A 13277-nucleotide genomic window follows, 5' to 3' on the forward strand; every position below is an offset into this window, starting at 1 on the left:
GATGAAAGACATGGAGGAGAAATTGACAAGGTCCACCATGTCTGCCATGTCCAGTGGAGTCCAGGAGCAGAGAAGAGAGAGACATTGGACGCTGGATCTTAGAGTTGGGGGATCTTAGTCAACTTCCTTAACTTCTCAAGGTTTCAGTGTCCTCATTTGTAAAACAAGTTCATAATAGTACATACTCCAGAGGGTCATGACGAGGCTTATTAAGTTAATATTTGTCAAGTCCTGGCACTCAGTAAATGCTGTAAAGTTTAATGGAAAAAAAAAATGTGGATGTTGTCTTAGCTCTGGCTGCATTAACAAAATACCATAGACTGGGTGGTTTAAACCATAGAGATTTATTTTCTCACAGGTCTGGAGGATGGAAGTCCAAGATCAAGTTGCCAGTTGATTCAGTTTTTGGTAAGGGCTCTTTTCCTGGCTTGTAGATGGCCGCCTTCTTGCTGTGTCCTCACATGGCCTTTCCTTGGTGTCTGCGGATTAGAGAGAGAGAACTCCCTCTTCTTTTTCATATAAAACCACCAATCCTATCAAATTAGGGCCACACCCTTAAGACCTCATTTAGCCTTAATTACCTCCTAAAATCCCTATCTCCAAACACAATCACATTGAGGGTTAGCTGTCAACATATGAGTTTTGGGGGAATGTAGTAGATGTTTATAGTGAGAGATCATCTACTTCAAGTGGTCAACTCTTATAAGAGGTAGGATTTGTTCACTGTGCTTGTGCTAACCTTCCGATTATGACCTCCCTTATCTTTTTCTTGAGGGCACTTGTTAAATTCTTTTATTAAGTAGACCCAAATGTGACTAAACAAAATAGTTAGGATCAGAGTTGGGGCGAAGTTAAATGGATTCTGTGACAATATTCTCCCCTGTCTTGAGATTTCTTTTTATTAATTTAATTTTTTAATCTTTTATTTTTAACGTCTTTATTGGAGTATAATTGCTTTACAATGCTGTGTTAGTTTCTGCTGTATAACAAAGTGAATCAGCTATACATATACATATATCCCCATATCTCCTCCCTCTTGCTTCTCCCTCCCACCCTCCCTTTCCCACCCATCTAGATGGACACAATGCACTGAGCTGATCTCCCTGTGCTATGCAGCTGCTTCCCACTAGCTATCTATTTTACATTTGGTAGTGTATATATGTCCATACCACTCTCTCACTTCATCCCAGCTTACACTTCCCCTTTGCCGTGTCCTCAAGTCCATTCTCTATGTCTGCATCTTTATTCCTGTTTTGCCCGTAGGTTCTTCAGAACCATTTTTTTCCCCTTAGATTCCATATATATGTGTTAGCATACGGTATTCATTTTTCTCTTTCTGACTTACTTCACTCTGTATGACAGTCTCTAGGTCCATCCACCTCATTACAAATAACTCAATTTCGTTTCTTTTTGTGGCTGAGTATATATGTGCCACATCTTCTTTATCCATTCATCTTTCAGTGGACATTTAGGTTGATTCCATGACCTGGCTATTGTAAACAAAGCTGTAATGAACACTGTGGTACATGACTCTTCTTGTTTTTTGAATTTTTTTATTTCCTTTTTTTTTACAGCAGGTTCTTTTTAGTTATCAATTTTATACATATTAGTGTATATATGTCAATCCCAATCTCCCAATTCATCACAGCACCACCAACCCCCCGCCACTTTCCCCCCTTGATGTCCATAAGTTTGTTCTGTACATCTGTGTCTCAATTTCTGCCCTTCAAACCGGTTCATCTGTACCATTTTTCTAGGTTCCACATATATGCATTAATATATGATATTTGTTTTTCTCTTTCTGACTTACTTCACTCGGTAAGACAGTCTCTAGGTCCATCCACCTCACTACAAATAACTCAATTTCGTTTATTTTTATGGCTGAGTGATATTCCATTGTATATATGTGCTACATCTTCTTTATCCATTCATGTATCGATGGACATTTAGGTTGATTCCATGACCTGGCTATTGTAAATAGTGCTTCAATGAACACTGGGGTGCATGTGTCTTTTTGAATTATGGTTTTCTCTGGGGGTATATGCCCAGTAGTTGGATTGCTGGGGATTCTATTTTTAGTTTTTTAAGGAACCTCCATACTGTTCTCCATAGTGGCTGTATCAATTTACATTCCCACCAACAGTGCAAGAGGGTTCCCTTTTCTCCACACCCTCTCCAGCATTTATTGTTCGTAGACTTTTTGATGCTGGCCACTCTGACCGTTATGAGGTGATACCTCATTGGAGTTTTGATTTGCTTTTCTCTACTAATTAGTGATGTTGAGCAGCTTTTAATGTGCCTCATGGCCATCTGCATGTCTTCTTTGGAGAAATGTCTATTTAAGTCTTCTACCCATTTTTTGATTGGGTTTCTTTTTTTTTTTTTTTTTAATATTGAGCTGCATGAGCTATCTATATATTTTGGAGATTAATCCTTTGTCCATTGATTCGTTTGCAAATATTTTCTCCCATTTTGAGGGTTGTCTTTTTGTCTTGTTTATAGTTTCCTTTGCTGTGCAAAAGCTTTTAAGTTTCATTAGGTCCCATTTGTTTATTTTTGTTTTTATTTCCATTTCTCTAGGAGGTTGATCAAAAAAGATCCTGCTGTAATTTATGTCAAAGAGTGTTCTTCCTATGTTTTCCTCTAAGAGTTTTATAGGGTCTGGTCTTACATTTTGGTCTTTAATCCATTGTGAGTTTATTTTTGTGTATGATGTTAGGGAGTGTTCTAATATCATTCTTTTACATGTCGCTGTCCAGTTTTCCCAGCAACACTTATTGAAGAGAGTGTCTTTTCTCCATTGTATATCCTTGCCTCCTTTGTCATACATTAGTTGACCATAGGTGTGTGGGTTTATCTCTGGGCTTTCTATCCTGTTCCATTGATCTATATTTCTGTTTTGGGGCCAGTACCATACTGTCTTGATTACTGTAGCTTTATAGTATAGTCCGAAGTCCAGGAGCCTGATTCCTCCAGCTGCATTTTTCTTTCCAAAGATTGCTTTGGCTATTCAGGGTCTTTTGTGTTTCCATACAAATTGTAAAATTTTATGTTCTAGTGCTGTGAAAAATGCCATTGGTAGCTTGATAGGAATTGCATTGAATCTGTAGATTGCTTTGGGTAGTATAGTCATTTTCACAATGTTGATTCTTCCAATCCAAGAACATGGTATATCTCTTGGTCTGTTTGTATCATCTATAATTTCTTTCATCAGTGTCTTATAGTGTTCTGCATACAGGTCTTTTGTCTCCTTAGGTAGGTTTATTCCTAGGTATTTTTTTTCTTTTTGTTGCAATAGTAAATGGGAGTGTTTCCATAATTTCTCTTTCAGATTTTTCAAGATTAGTGTATAGGAATGCAAGGGATTTCTGTGCATTAATTTTGTGTCCTGCTACTTTGCCAAATTCACTGATTAGCTCTAGTACATTTCTTGTAGTGTCCTTAGTATACTCTATGTATAGTAGCATGTCATCTGCAAAGAGTGACAGCTTTACTTCTTCTTTTCTGATTTGGATTCCAGTTCTTTCTTTTTCTTCTCTGATTGCTGTGGCTAAAACTTCCAAAACTATGTTGAATAATAGTGGTGAGAGTGGACAACCTTGTCTTGTTCCTGATCTTAGTGGAAATGGTTTCAGTTTTACACCATTGAGAATGATGGTGAGAACGATGATGTTTGTGGGTTTGACATATATGGCATTTATTATGTTGAGGTAATTACCCTCTTTGCCTTCTTTCTGGAGGGTTTTTATCATAAATGGGTGTTAAATTTTGTCAAAAGATTTTTGTGCATCTATTGAGATGATCATATGGTTTATCCCCTTCGTTTGTTAATATGGTATGTCACATTGATTGATTTGCATATATTGAAGAATTCTTGCATTCCTGGGATAAACCCCACTTGATCATGGTGTACGATCCTTTTAATGTGCTGTTGGATTCTGTTTGCTAGTATTTGTTGAGGATTTTTGCATCTCGGTTCATCAGTGATATTGGCCTGTAGTTTTTTTCTTTGTGACATTTTTGTCTGACTTTGGTATCAGGGTGATGGTGGCCTCGTAGAATGAGTTTGGGAGTGTTCCTCCTCTGCTATAGTTTGGAAGAGTTTGAGAAGGATAGGTGTTAGCTCTTCTCTAAATATTTGATAGAAATCGCCTGTGAAGTCATCTGGTCCTGGGCTTTTGTTTGTTGGAAGATTTTAAATCACAGTTTCAATTTCAGTGCTTGTGATTGGTCTGTTTATATTTTCTATTTCTTCCTGGTTCAGTCTTGGAAGTTTGTGCTTTTCTAAGAATTTGTCCATTTCTTCCAGGTTGTCCATTTTATTGGCATATAATTGCTTGTAGTAATCTCTCATGACCCTTTGTATTTCTGTAGTGTCAGTTGTTATTTCTCCTTTTTCATTTCTAATTCTGTTGATTTGAGTCTTCTCCCTTTTTTTCTTGATGACTCTGGCTAATGGTTTATCAATTTTGTTTATCTTCCCAAAGAACCAGCTTTTAGTTTTATTGATCTTTGCTATCTTTTCCTTGATTTCTTTTTCACTTACTTCTGATCTCTGATCTGATCTTTATGATTTCTTTCTTTCTGCTAAATTTGGGGTTTTTTTGTTCTTCTTTTTCTAATTGCTTTAATGTAAGGTTACATTTTTATTTGAGATGCTTCTTGTGTCTTGAGTTAGGATTGTATTGCTATAAACTTCCATCTTAAAACCACTTTTGCAGCATCCCATAGGTTTTGGGTCATTGTGTTTTCATTGTCATTTGTTTCTAGGTATTTTTTGATTTCCTCTTTGATTTCTTCAGTGAAGTCTTGGTTGTTTCATAGTGTATTGTTTAGCCTCGTGTGTTTGTATTTTCTACAGATTTTTTTCCTGTAATTGATAGCTAGTTTCATAATGTTGTGGTTGGAAAAGATATTTGATACGATTTCAATTTTCTTAAATTTAAAGGCTTGATTTGTGCCCCAAGATATGATCTATCCTGGAGAATGTTCCACGAGCACTTGAGAAGAAAGTGTAATCCGCTGATTTTAGATGGAATGTCCTATAAATGTCAATTAAGTCCACCTTGTTTAATGTATCATTTAAAGCTCGTGTTTCCTCATTTATTTTCATTTTGGATGATCTGTCCATTGGTGAAAGTGGGGTGTTAAAGTCCCCTACTATTATTGTTTTACTGTTGATTTCCCCTTTTATGGCTGTTAGCATTTGCCTTATGTGAGATCTTTCACCATTTGATATTACATGGGGCCGGGAGGTCTCTGGTGGACCAATGTCCTGATCTTGGCTCTCCCCCTTCAGAGGCTCAGGGCTGACACCGGCTGGAGCACCAAGACCCTGTCCACCACTTGGCTCAGAAGAAAAGGGAGAAAAAAAAAAAAACGAAAGAAAGAAAAAAATAATAAAATAAAGTGCTTAAAATAAAAATTAAAAAAATATTACTAAAAATAAAAATATTTTAAGTAAAAAAAAAATGAAAGAAAGAAGAGAACAACCAAACCAAAAAACAAATCCACCAATGTAAGAAGTGCTGAAAACTATACAAGAAAACAAAAAAATATACAGACAGAACCCTAGGACAAATGGTAAAACCAAACCTGTACAGACAATATCACACAAAGAAGCATACACATGTACACTCAAAAAAAGAGAAAAAGGAAAAAATATATATTAAAAAAAAAGGAGGGGCTTCCCTGGTGGTGCAGTGGTTGAGAATCTGCCTGCCAATGCAGGGGACACGGGTTTGAGCCCTGTTTTGGGAAGATCCCACATGCCGCGGAGCAGTTGGGCCCGTGAGCCTCAACTGCTGAGCCTGTGCATCTGGAGCCTGTGCTCTGCAACAAGAGAGACTGCAATAGTGAGAGGCCTGTGCACCGCGATGAGGAGTGGCCCCCACTCGCCGCAGCTAGAGAAATCCCTCACACAGAAACGAAGACCCAACACAGCCAAAAATAAATAAATAAAGTTATTAAAAAAAAAAAGGAAGAGAGCAACCAAATCAGTAAACAAATCTACCAAAGATAATAAGCTCTAAATACTAAACTAAAATAAACATAAAACCAGAACCAAATTAGATGCAGAAAGCAAACCCCAAGTGTACAGTCACTTCCAAAATCCACCGCCTCAATTGTTTGATGATTTTTTATATATTCAGGTATTCCAGAGATGCAGGGTACATCAAGTTGACTGTGGAGATTTAATCCACTTATTCGTATGCTGTTGGGAGACATTTCCCTTTCTCTTCCTTGTTCACACAGCTCCTGGGGTTCAGGTTTGCATTTGGCCCCAAATTTAAATTTTGGCCTCTGCTTGTAGGTTGCCTAAGGGCGTCTGTTGCCTGCCCAGACAGAAGGGGGTTAAAGGAGCGGCTAATTTGGAAGCTCTGTGTCACTCATGCCGGTGGGAGGGAGGAGTATGGAATGCAGGGTGAGCCTACGGCTGCAGAGGCCAGTATGATGTTGCAACAGCCTGTGGTGTGCCGTGTGTTCTCCTGGGGAAGTTGTCCCTGGATCACGTGACCCTGGCAGTGGTGGGCTGCACAGGCTCCCAGGAGGAGAGGTGTGGATAGTGACCTGTGCTTGCCCACAGGCTTCTTGGTGACTTCAGGAGCAGCCTTAGCATCTCATGCCAGTCCCTGATGTCCTTGCTGATAGCCGAGGCTCACACCTGTTTCTGGAGCTTGTTTAGGCAGTGCTCTGAATCCCCTCTCCTGCACACCCCAAAAGAATGGTCTCTTGCCTCTTAGGTAGTTGCAGACTTTTTCGCGACTCCCTCCCAGCTAGCTGTGGTACACTAGCCCCCTTCAGGCTGTGTTCACACAGCCAACCCCAGTCCTCTCCCTAGGATCTGACCTCCGTCGAGCCTCCGCTCCCAGCCCCCACCCGACCCAGCGGGTGAGCAAACAAGCCTCTCAGGCTGATGAGTGCTGGTCAGCACCGATCCTTGTGCGGGAATCTCTCCACTCTGCCCTCTGCACCCCTGTTGCTGTGCTCTCCTCCATGGCTCCAAAGATTCCCCCCATCACCCCCCTGTCTCTACCAGTGAAGGGGCTTCCTAGTGTGTGGAAACTTTTCCTCCTTCACAGCTCCCTCCCACTGGTGCAGGTCCCATCCCTATTCTTTTGTCTCTGTTTTTTTCTTTTTTCTTTTGCCCTACCCAGGTATGTGGGGAGTTTCTTGCCTTTTGGGAGGTCTGAGGTCTTCTGCCAGCGTTCAGTAGGTGTTCTGTAGGAGTTGTTCCACATTTAGATGTTTTCTTTTTTTTTTTGCGATACGCGAGCCTCTCACTGTTGTGGCCTCTCCCGTTGCGGAGCACAGGCTCCGGATGCGCAGGCTCAGTGGCCATGGCTCACAGGCCCAACCGCTCCACGGCATGTGGGATCTTCCTGGACCGGGGCACGAACCCGTGTCCCCTGCATCGGCAGGCGGACTCTCAACCACTGCGCCACCAGGGAAGCCCTAGATGTATTTTTGATGTATTTTTGGGGAGGAAGGTGATCTGCACGTTTTACTCCTTGCCGTCTTGAAGGTCCCCTCTCCCTTGTCTTTTAATATTTAACTAAACTAAAGCAGTTCATAAGAATTATATATCTCCTCATTATGTTCTAAAATTATTAAAATGCCTCATTCAAATATGGCATTTCTTACAAAAATTCTTATGCCAGCAAAATAAATGAATCTAGCAGACTTGTTTTAAATCAAAATGCAAAAATCTCATTCTTTTAGGTTGTGTTCCTATGTGGCTGAAGAGTTTTTAATCATGAATGAGTGTTGTATCACAGCTTTGTTTTTTTTCCTGCATCTTTTGAGGTAATCAAATATGACTTTTCTTTTTTCATCTCTTAATGTTGTGGATCTCAGTGACAATGTCAAACTTTTCTTGCATTCCTTGGATACACTAAACTTGGTAAAGATGTTTTAGAAATTGTTGGATTTAGTTACTAATATTTAGATTATTTTTGTCTTAATGTTCATTACTGAGTTTGACTTATTGTTTTTCCTTTCCTGTATTGTTCTTGAGAATAAAGGATATTCTAATATCTAAAAAGAAGACTAATTTTTTTCTTTCTTTCTCTCCCTGTCTTCCACTGTCTCTCTGTTTCTGTTTCTCTCTCTCTACCTCTTTAACACACACACACACACACACACACACACACACACACACTGTCTGTTTTATGAACTTGTCCGTAAAACTTTGGGTCTGGTGAGATGTTTTTATTATACACACGCACACACACACACACATACATATAAATGACATTAAGTTTTCCATTTTAACCACTTTTAAGTGTACAATTCAGTGGCATCAGTTACATTCACAATGTTGTGCAACTATCATCACTATCTATTTCAAAAACTTCTTCATTACCCCAAATAGAAACTCTTTACTCTTTAAACAGTAAATCTCCATTTCTCCCTTCCCCTAGCTCCTGGTAGCCTCTAATCTATTTTCTGTCTCTATGCATTTGCCCATTCTAAATATTTCATCTAAGTGGAATCATACAATACTTGTCCTTTTGTGTTTGACTTTTCATTATCATAACATTTTCAAGGTTCATCCGTGTTGTAGCATGTATCAGTACATCATTCCTTTTTAAGGATGAATAATAATCCATTGTATGCATATGCTACATTTTTCTTATCCATTCATCTGCAGATGGACACTTGGTTGTTTCCACCTTTTGGCTGGTATGAATAATGTTGCAATGAAAGTCACATACAAGTATCTGTTTGAGTCCCCATTTTCAATTCTTTTGAGCATCTATATATCTATATATCTATATCTATATCTATATCTATATCTATCTGTCTATCTATCTATCTATCTATCTATACACACCTAGGAGTGGATTGTTGGGTCACATAGTAATCCTATATTTAACTTTTTGAGGAGATGCCAAACTCTTTTCCAAAGAAGCTGAACCATTTTACATTCCCATTAGTCATGGACAAGGGTTCTAATTTTTGGATATCCTCACCACCACTTGTTATTTTCCATTTTTTGATGATAGCCATCTTAGTAGGTGTAAAGTGGTATCTAAATGTGGTTTTACAGTAAGTCCCATATATACGAACAATTTCCATTCTGAGAGTACGTTCATAAGTCCAGTTTGTTCACAAGTCCAACAAAGTTAGCCTAGGTACCCAACTAACACAGTTGGCTGTATAGTACTGTACTGTAATAAGTTTATAATACTTTTCACACAAATAATACATAAAAAACAAACACAAAAAATAAAGAAAGCATTTTTAATCTTACAGTACAGTACCTTGAAAAGTACAGTAGTACAGTATAACAGCTGGCATACAGGGGCTGGCATTGAGTAAACAGGCAAGAAGAGTTACTGACTGGAGGAGGGAGAGGAGGTGGTAGATGGTAGAGCTGAAGGACCTTCAGCAATAGGAGACAGAGGGCAAGCTGCAATTTCATTCATGCCTGATGTTGATGGTACAGGTTCTGGTTCCTTGCTGGAACCAGATGCACATTCGCATCTTTCAAAGTTCACAACTTGAAGGTTTGTACGTTGGGGACTTAGTGTAATTGGTATTTCCCTATGAGTAGTGATGCTGAGTACCGTAATTCATTGTATTTATTGGCCATTTGTACATCTTCTTTGAAGAATGGTGGGTGTGTGTATTGGTGGGGGGATGGTTGTAGTTAGATTTTTGACCACTAATTTAATTACTTTAATGCTTATAATCCTGTTCAAGTTCTACATTTCTTCTTGTCTTAGTATATTATATATTTTATGAACTTGTCCTTGTTCTTTGTTTTTAAATTAATTGGCGTAAGTTTTTCAAAATATTCCTTATTAATTTTAAACTCTAATATACAAGTAGTTATATTCCTTTTATTATTCCTAAAAATAAACATCCTGTGACCTATCGTGATATGCCCTGTAGTGGTTTTAAAATGAAACCTCCAAATTCATTGATATTCCTTCCATCAAATGTGGTGTCTATGTTCCCTCCCCTTACAACTGCATGGACCAGTAGAATATGGTGGAAGTGCTGCTGGCTTGTTGGCTGACTTCTGAGGCTGAGTCATAAAAGATGATGTGGTTTCTATGTTGTTTGCTAGAACTTTTGTGCTTAGAATCTTGAAGAAATTTGACTACTCTGAGGCTACCATGCTGTGAGAGACCCAGGCCACCTGTAAAGGTCATGTGTACACACTCTGTTTGGCAGGCTTAGACTGAGTTATCCTAGCCAAGTTTCCAGATGTGCACCTGAACAAGGCTTTGGATGATCCCAGCCCCTAAACACTGAGTTACTTCCCAGAGTTCAAGTTTGGTTAGCTGAGACCCCAGACTTTATGGAGTAGAGATTAGTTGACCAACTCTGCTCTGTTCACATTCCTGACTCACAGAATCCATGCACATAATAAAATTATTCTTTTAAGTCACTGTATTTTGGGGGTCATTTTTTACACAGCAATAATAACGGTAGCAGTCACATCTTTAAATAAGTAAATAAATAGATGAAGGAATGAATGAATTGATAAATGAAATAAAGTCATTATTTTTTTACGTGGGACTCCAAGGCACATAATTTTTACAATGTATACCTAAAAAAATAGACAAATGTATTCAACGACTTCAAGGGTAATGTCACTAAAACATGATGCATTTGAAGCCTCTTTGGGAGGTTAGAACACTAGAATAAACATGGAAAAATTAAAGCACCTGAGATGAAAGTATTATGCTGTATAAGAAAGCAAATAGAGAAAATCTGCAATGGTGCATTATTTATTTATTTATTTATTTATTTTTGGCTGCTTTGGGTCTTTGCTGCTGTGCATGGGCTCTCTCCAACTGCGGCGAGCAGGGGCCACCCTTTGCTGTGGTGTGCGGGCTTCTCCTGCAGTGGCCTCTCCCGTTGCGGAGCACAGGCTCCAGGCATGCGGGCTTCAGCAGTTGCAGCATGCGGGCTCAGTAGTTGTGGCTCACAGGCTCTAGAGTGCAGGCTCAGTAGTTGTGGCTCACAGGCCTAGTTGCTCCGTGGCATGTGGGATCCTCCCAGACCAGGGCTCGAACCCGTGTCCCCTGCATTGGCAGGCAGGCTCTCAATCACTGTGCCACCAGGGAAGCCCTGGTGCATTATTACATCAATAAATGGCTAAAATATGCTTTTTATACCTGGACATGTGGAACACAATTTCAGCTTTAGATGAATGTGTCATTCCTACTCGGCTCTTGGAATTTAACAATATTTTTGATTGTAGCTGATTTATTCTCCATGAAAGAAAAATGTTTCACAAGGGAAAACGCATCACTAAAATAAGGCTCAACTTGGAAGCTGAAGAATCACCTTTGAATCATAAATTTTATAAAACTGTGTTCTTCAACATTTGATTTATATTTTCCAATTTATTAAATTATATACATCTCCTCCTGAAATAAAACTTGAACTCCAGTAAATTCAAACCTCCTGTTTCTATAGTAAATGGAGAGAAACACATTGACTCAGATGTATCGGTTGTGTAGCCTATTTTAATTTTATAGATATTAAAGCATTTAATTTTCTTCCTTCAGGGCTATGATCTTCAACCTGTTTTGAATTGAAACACTTTCTTCTCATTTGCTTCAGTTCACACCATTTTCACCTCGTAAGAGAGCTGTATGAGCTACTGAGAATAAAATGATGTAGGATTCTTTTTTTTTTTTTTTTTTTTTTTGCGGTACGTGGGCCTCTTACTGTTATGGCCTCTCCCGTTGCGGAGCACAGGCTCCGGACGCGCAGGCTCAGTGGCCATAGCTCACGGGCCCAGCCGTTCCACAGCATGTGGGATCCTCCGGGACTGGGGCATGAACCCGTGTCCCCTGCATTGGCAGGCGGACTCTCAACCACTGCGCCACCAGGGAAGCCCAGGATTCATTTTATTTAGAGACTCATGTCATAATTTGAAATGACTGGAGAAGCTCTTACATAGGGAAAACTGCTGCTCTAGTATGAGTAGTGAATTCTCATATTTTTCTCATTGAAAAGTTACTTTCCTAGAATTTTTACATTCTATTCTCTCTAGCTACTTCCCTTAAGTGCATCTCACTGGTATGACTTGCGTCAGCAGCTTAGGGTAACAATTATCTTCATGACACTCTCATTCTCTAATTAGTTGCTTGAAAATGCCTGCTTTTATTAACAGGACATCCTTGAAGCCCCATTTTCACTTGGAGTTGTTCATAAATCTTGAGGGGCTTACTCGATTCAAATGGTAGTCCTATGTCCAGATGCCAGAGGAGGGAGAACAGAGGCATCTAGCTAGCTGGTTACCGTGGGAAATGGCTCCCAGGAAGTCTGAGCATTTTTGCCCTTGGCTGCATTGATGTGTCTGAGGGTCCAAACACCCTACCCAGATTCCTCACATTTGATTTTTCAAGGTTACCTTCTTCTGTTCATAACGGTGCTTCCCAATCAGTGTTGACTTTGCCATCCCAGGGGACATTTGGCAAAGTTTGGGGGTATTTTTGGTTGTCACAACTTGGGGGAAGATGTTGCTGGCATCTAGTGAGTAGAGGCCAGGGATGCTGCTAAACATCCTACAATGCACAGGACAGCCCTCTCCCCCACCTCCCCAGTGGAAAAATGATCTGGCACAAAATCTTAATAGTACTAAGGCTGAGGAACACTGGTTTCTCCAATATGATTTACACCAATATCATCCAGCCTCTGGAGAGGTTTTAGCCCTCAATCACAGCTATGCCTAAATCAGCAAACACCCCTTCCTCGTCCTTCCCCCTCCCCTCCCACCACTCCTGGCCTTCTGATTTCTGATTGGAACCCCCATCACCAATCCAGTCAACACCCCCCTCTACTCCTGTTGCATTCCGCCCCATGGTGCTAAGTATCCCTTCAGGCTAATCCACTCAATTAGGACCATCAAGTTTATCAGAGAGGTTTTAATGCTGTTGAAATTCAGCAGGAAAGAGGTCAGCATCTAAATCTCTTTTGTCTTTTCTCCACACCTTCTCAAGCATTTATTGTTTATAGATTTTTTGATGATGGCCATTCTGACTGGTGTGAGGTGATACCTCATTGTACTTTTGATTTGCATTTCTCTAGTGATTAGTGATGTTGAGCATCCTTTCATGTGTTTGTTGGCAATCTGTAGATCTTCTTTGGAGAAATATCTATTTAGGTACAATGGAATATTACTCAGCCATAAAAAGAAACGAAATTGAGTTATTTGTAGTGAGGTGGATGGACCTAGAGACTGTCATACAGAGTGAAGATATACGGAATCTAAAAACAAAAAAAGGTTCTGAAGAACCTCGGGGCAG

General features: G+C 39.6%; 1 protein-coding gene and 1 long non-coding RNA gene across 11 annotated transcripts in view; one reads left to right on the top strand and one right to left on the bottom strand.

Annotated features, from left to right (window-relative positions):
* CC2D2A (coiled-coil and C2 domain containing 2A) overlaps nucleotides 1–11705 on the bottom strand; it is a 150944-nt gene extending 139239 nt beyond the window's left edge. For 3 of the 9 annotated variants that reach the window (XR_003432201.1, XM_027103329.1, XM_027103328.1), the window contains exons 1-2: nucleotides 11682–11705; nucleotides 6767–6769 (exon numbers count right to left, since the gene is read on the bottom strand). The gene's annotated coding sequence lies outside the window, so the exon portion shown is untranslated. The remainder of the gene's footprint in view (nucleotides 1–6766; nucleotides 6770–11681) is intronic. The other 6 variants (XM_027103324.1, XM_027103322.1, XM_027103323.1 and 3 more) reach the window with 3 other exon arrangements.
* Nucleotides 1–13277, top strand: part of LOC113618934 (uncharacterized) — a 180923-nt gene that overhangs the window by 145265 nt on the left and 22381 nt on the right. The window lies entirely within an intron of this gene.

Source organism: Aethalodelphis obliquidens, unplaced genomic scaffold (genome assembly GCF_003676395.1).
Source record: "Aethalodelphis obliquidens isolate GAN/ISIS:26980383/991018 unplaced genomic scaffold, ASM367639v1 scaffold6, whole genome shotgun sequence".
NCBI classification, from domain to species: Eukaryota; Metazoa; Chordata; class Mammalia; order Artiodactyla; family Delphinidae; genus Aethalodelphis; species Aethalodelphis obliquidens.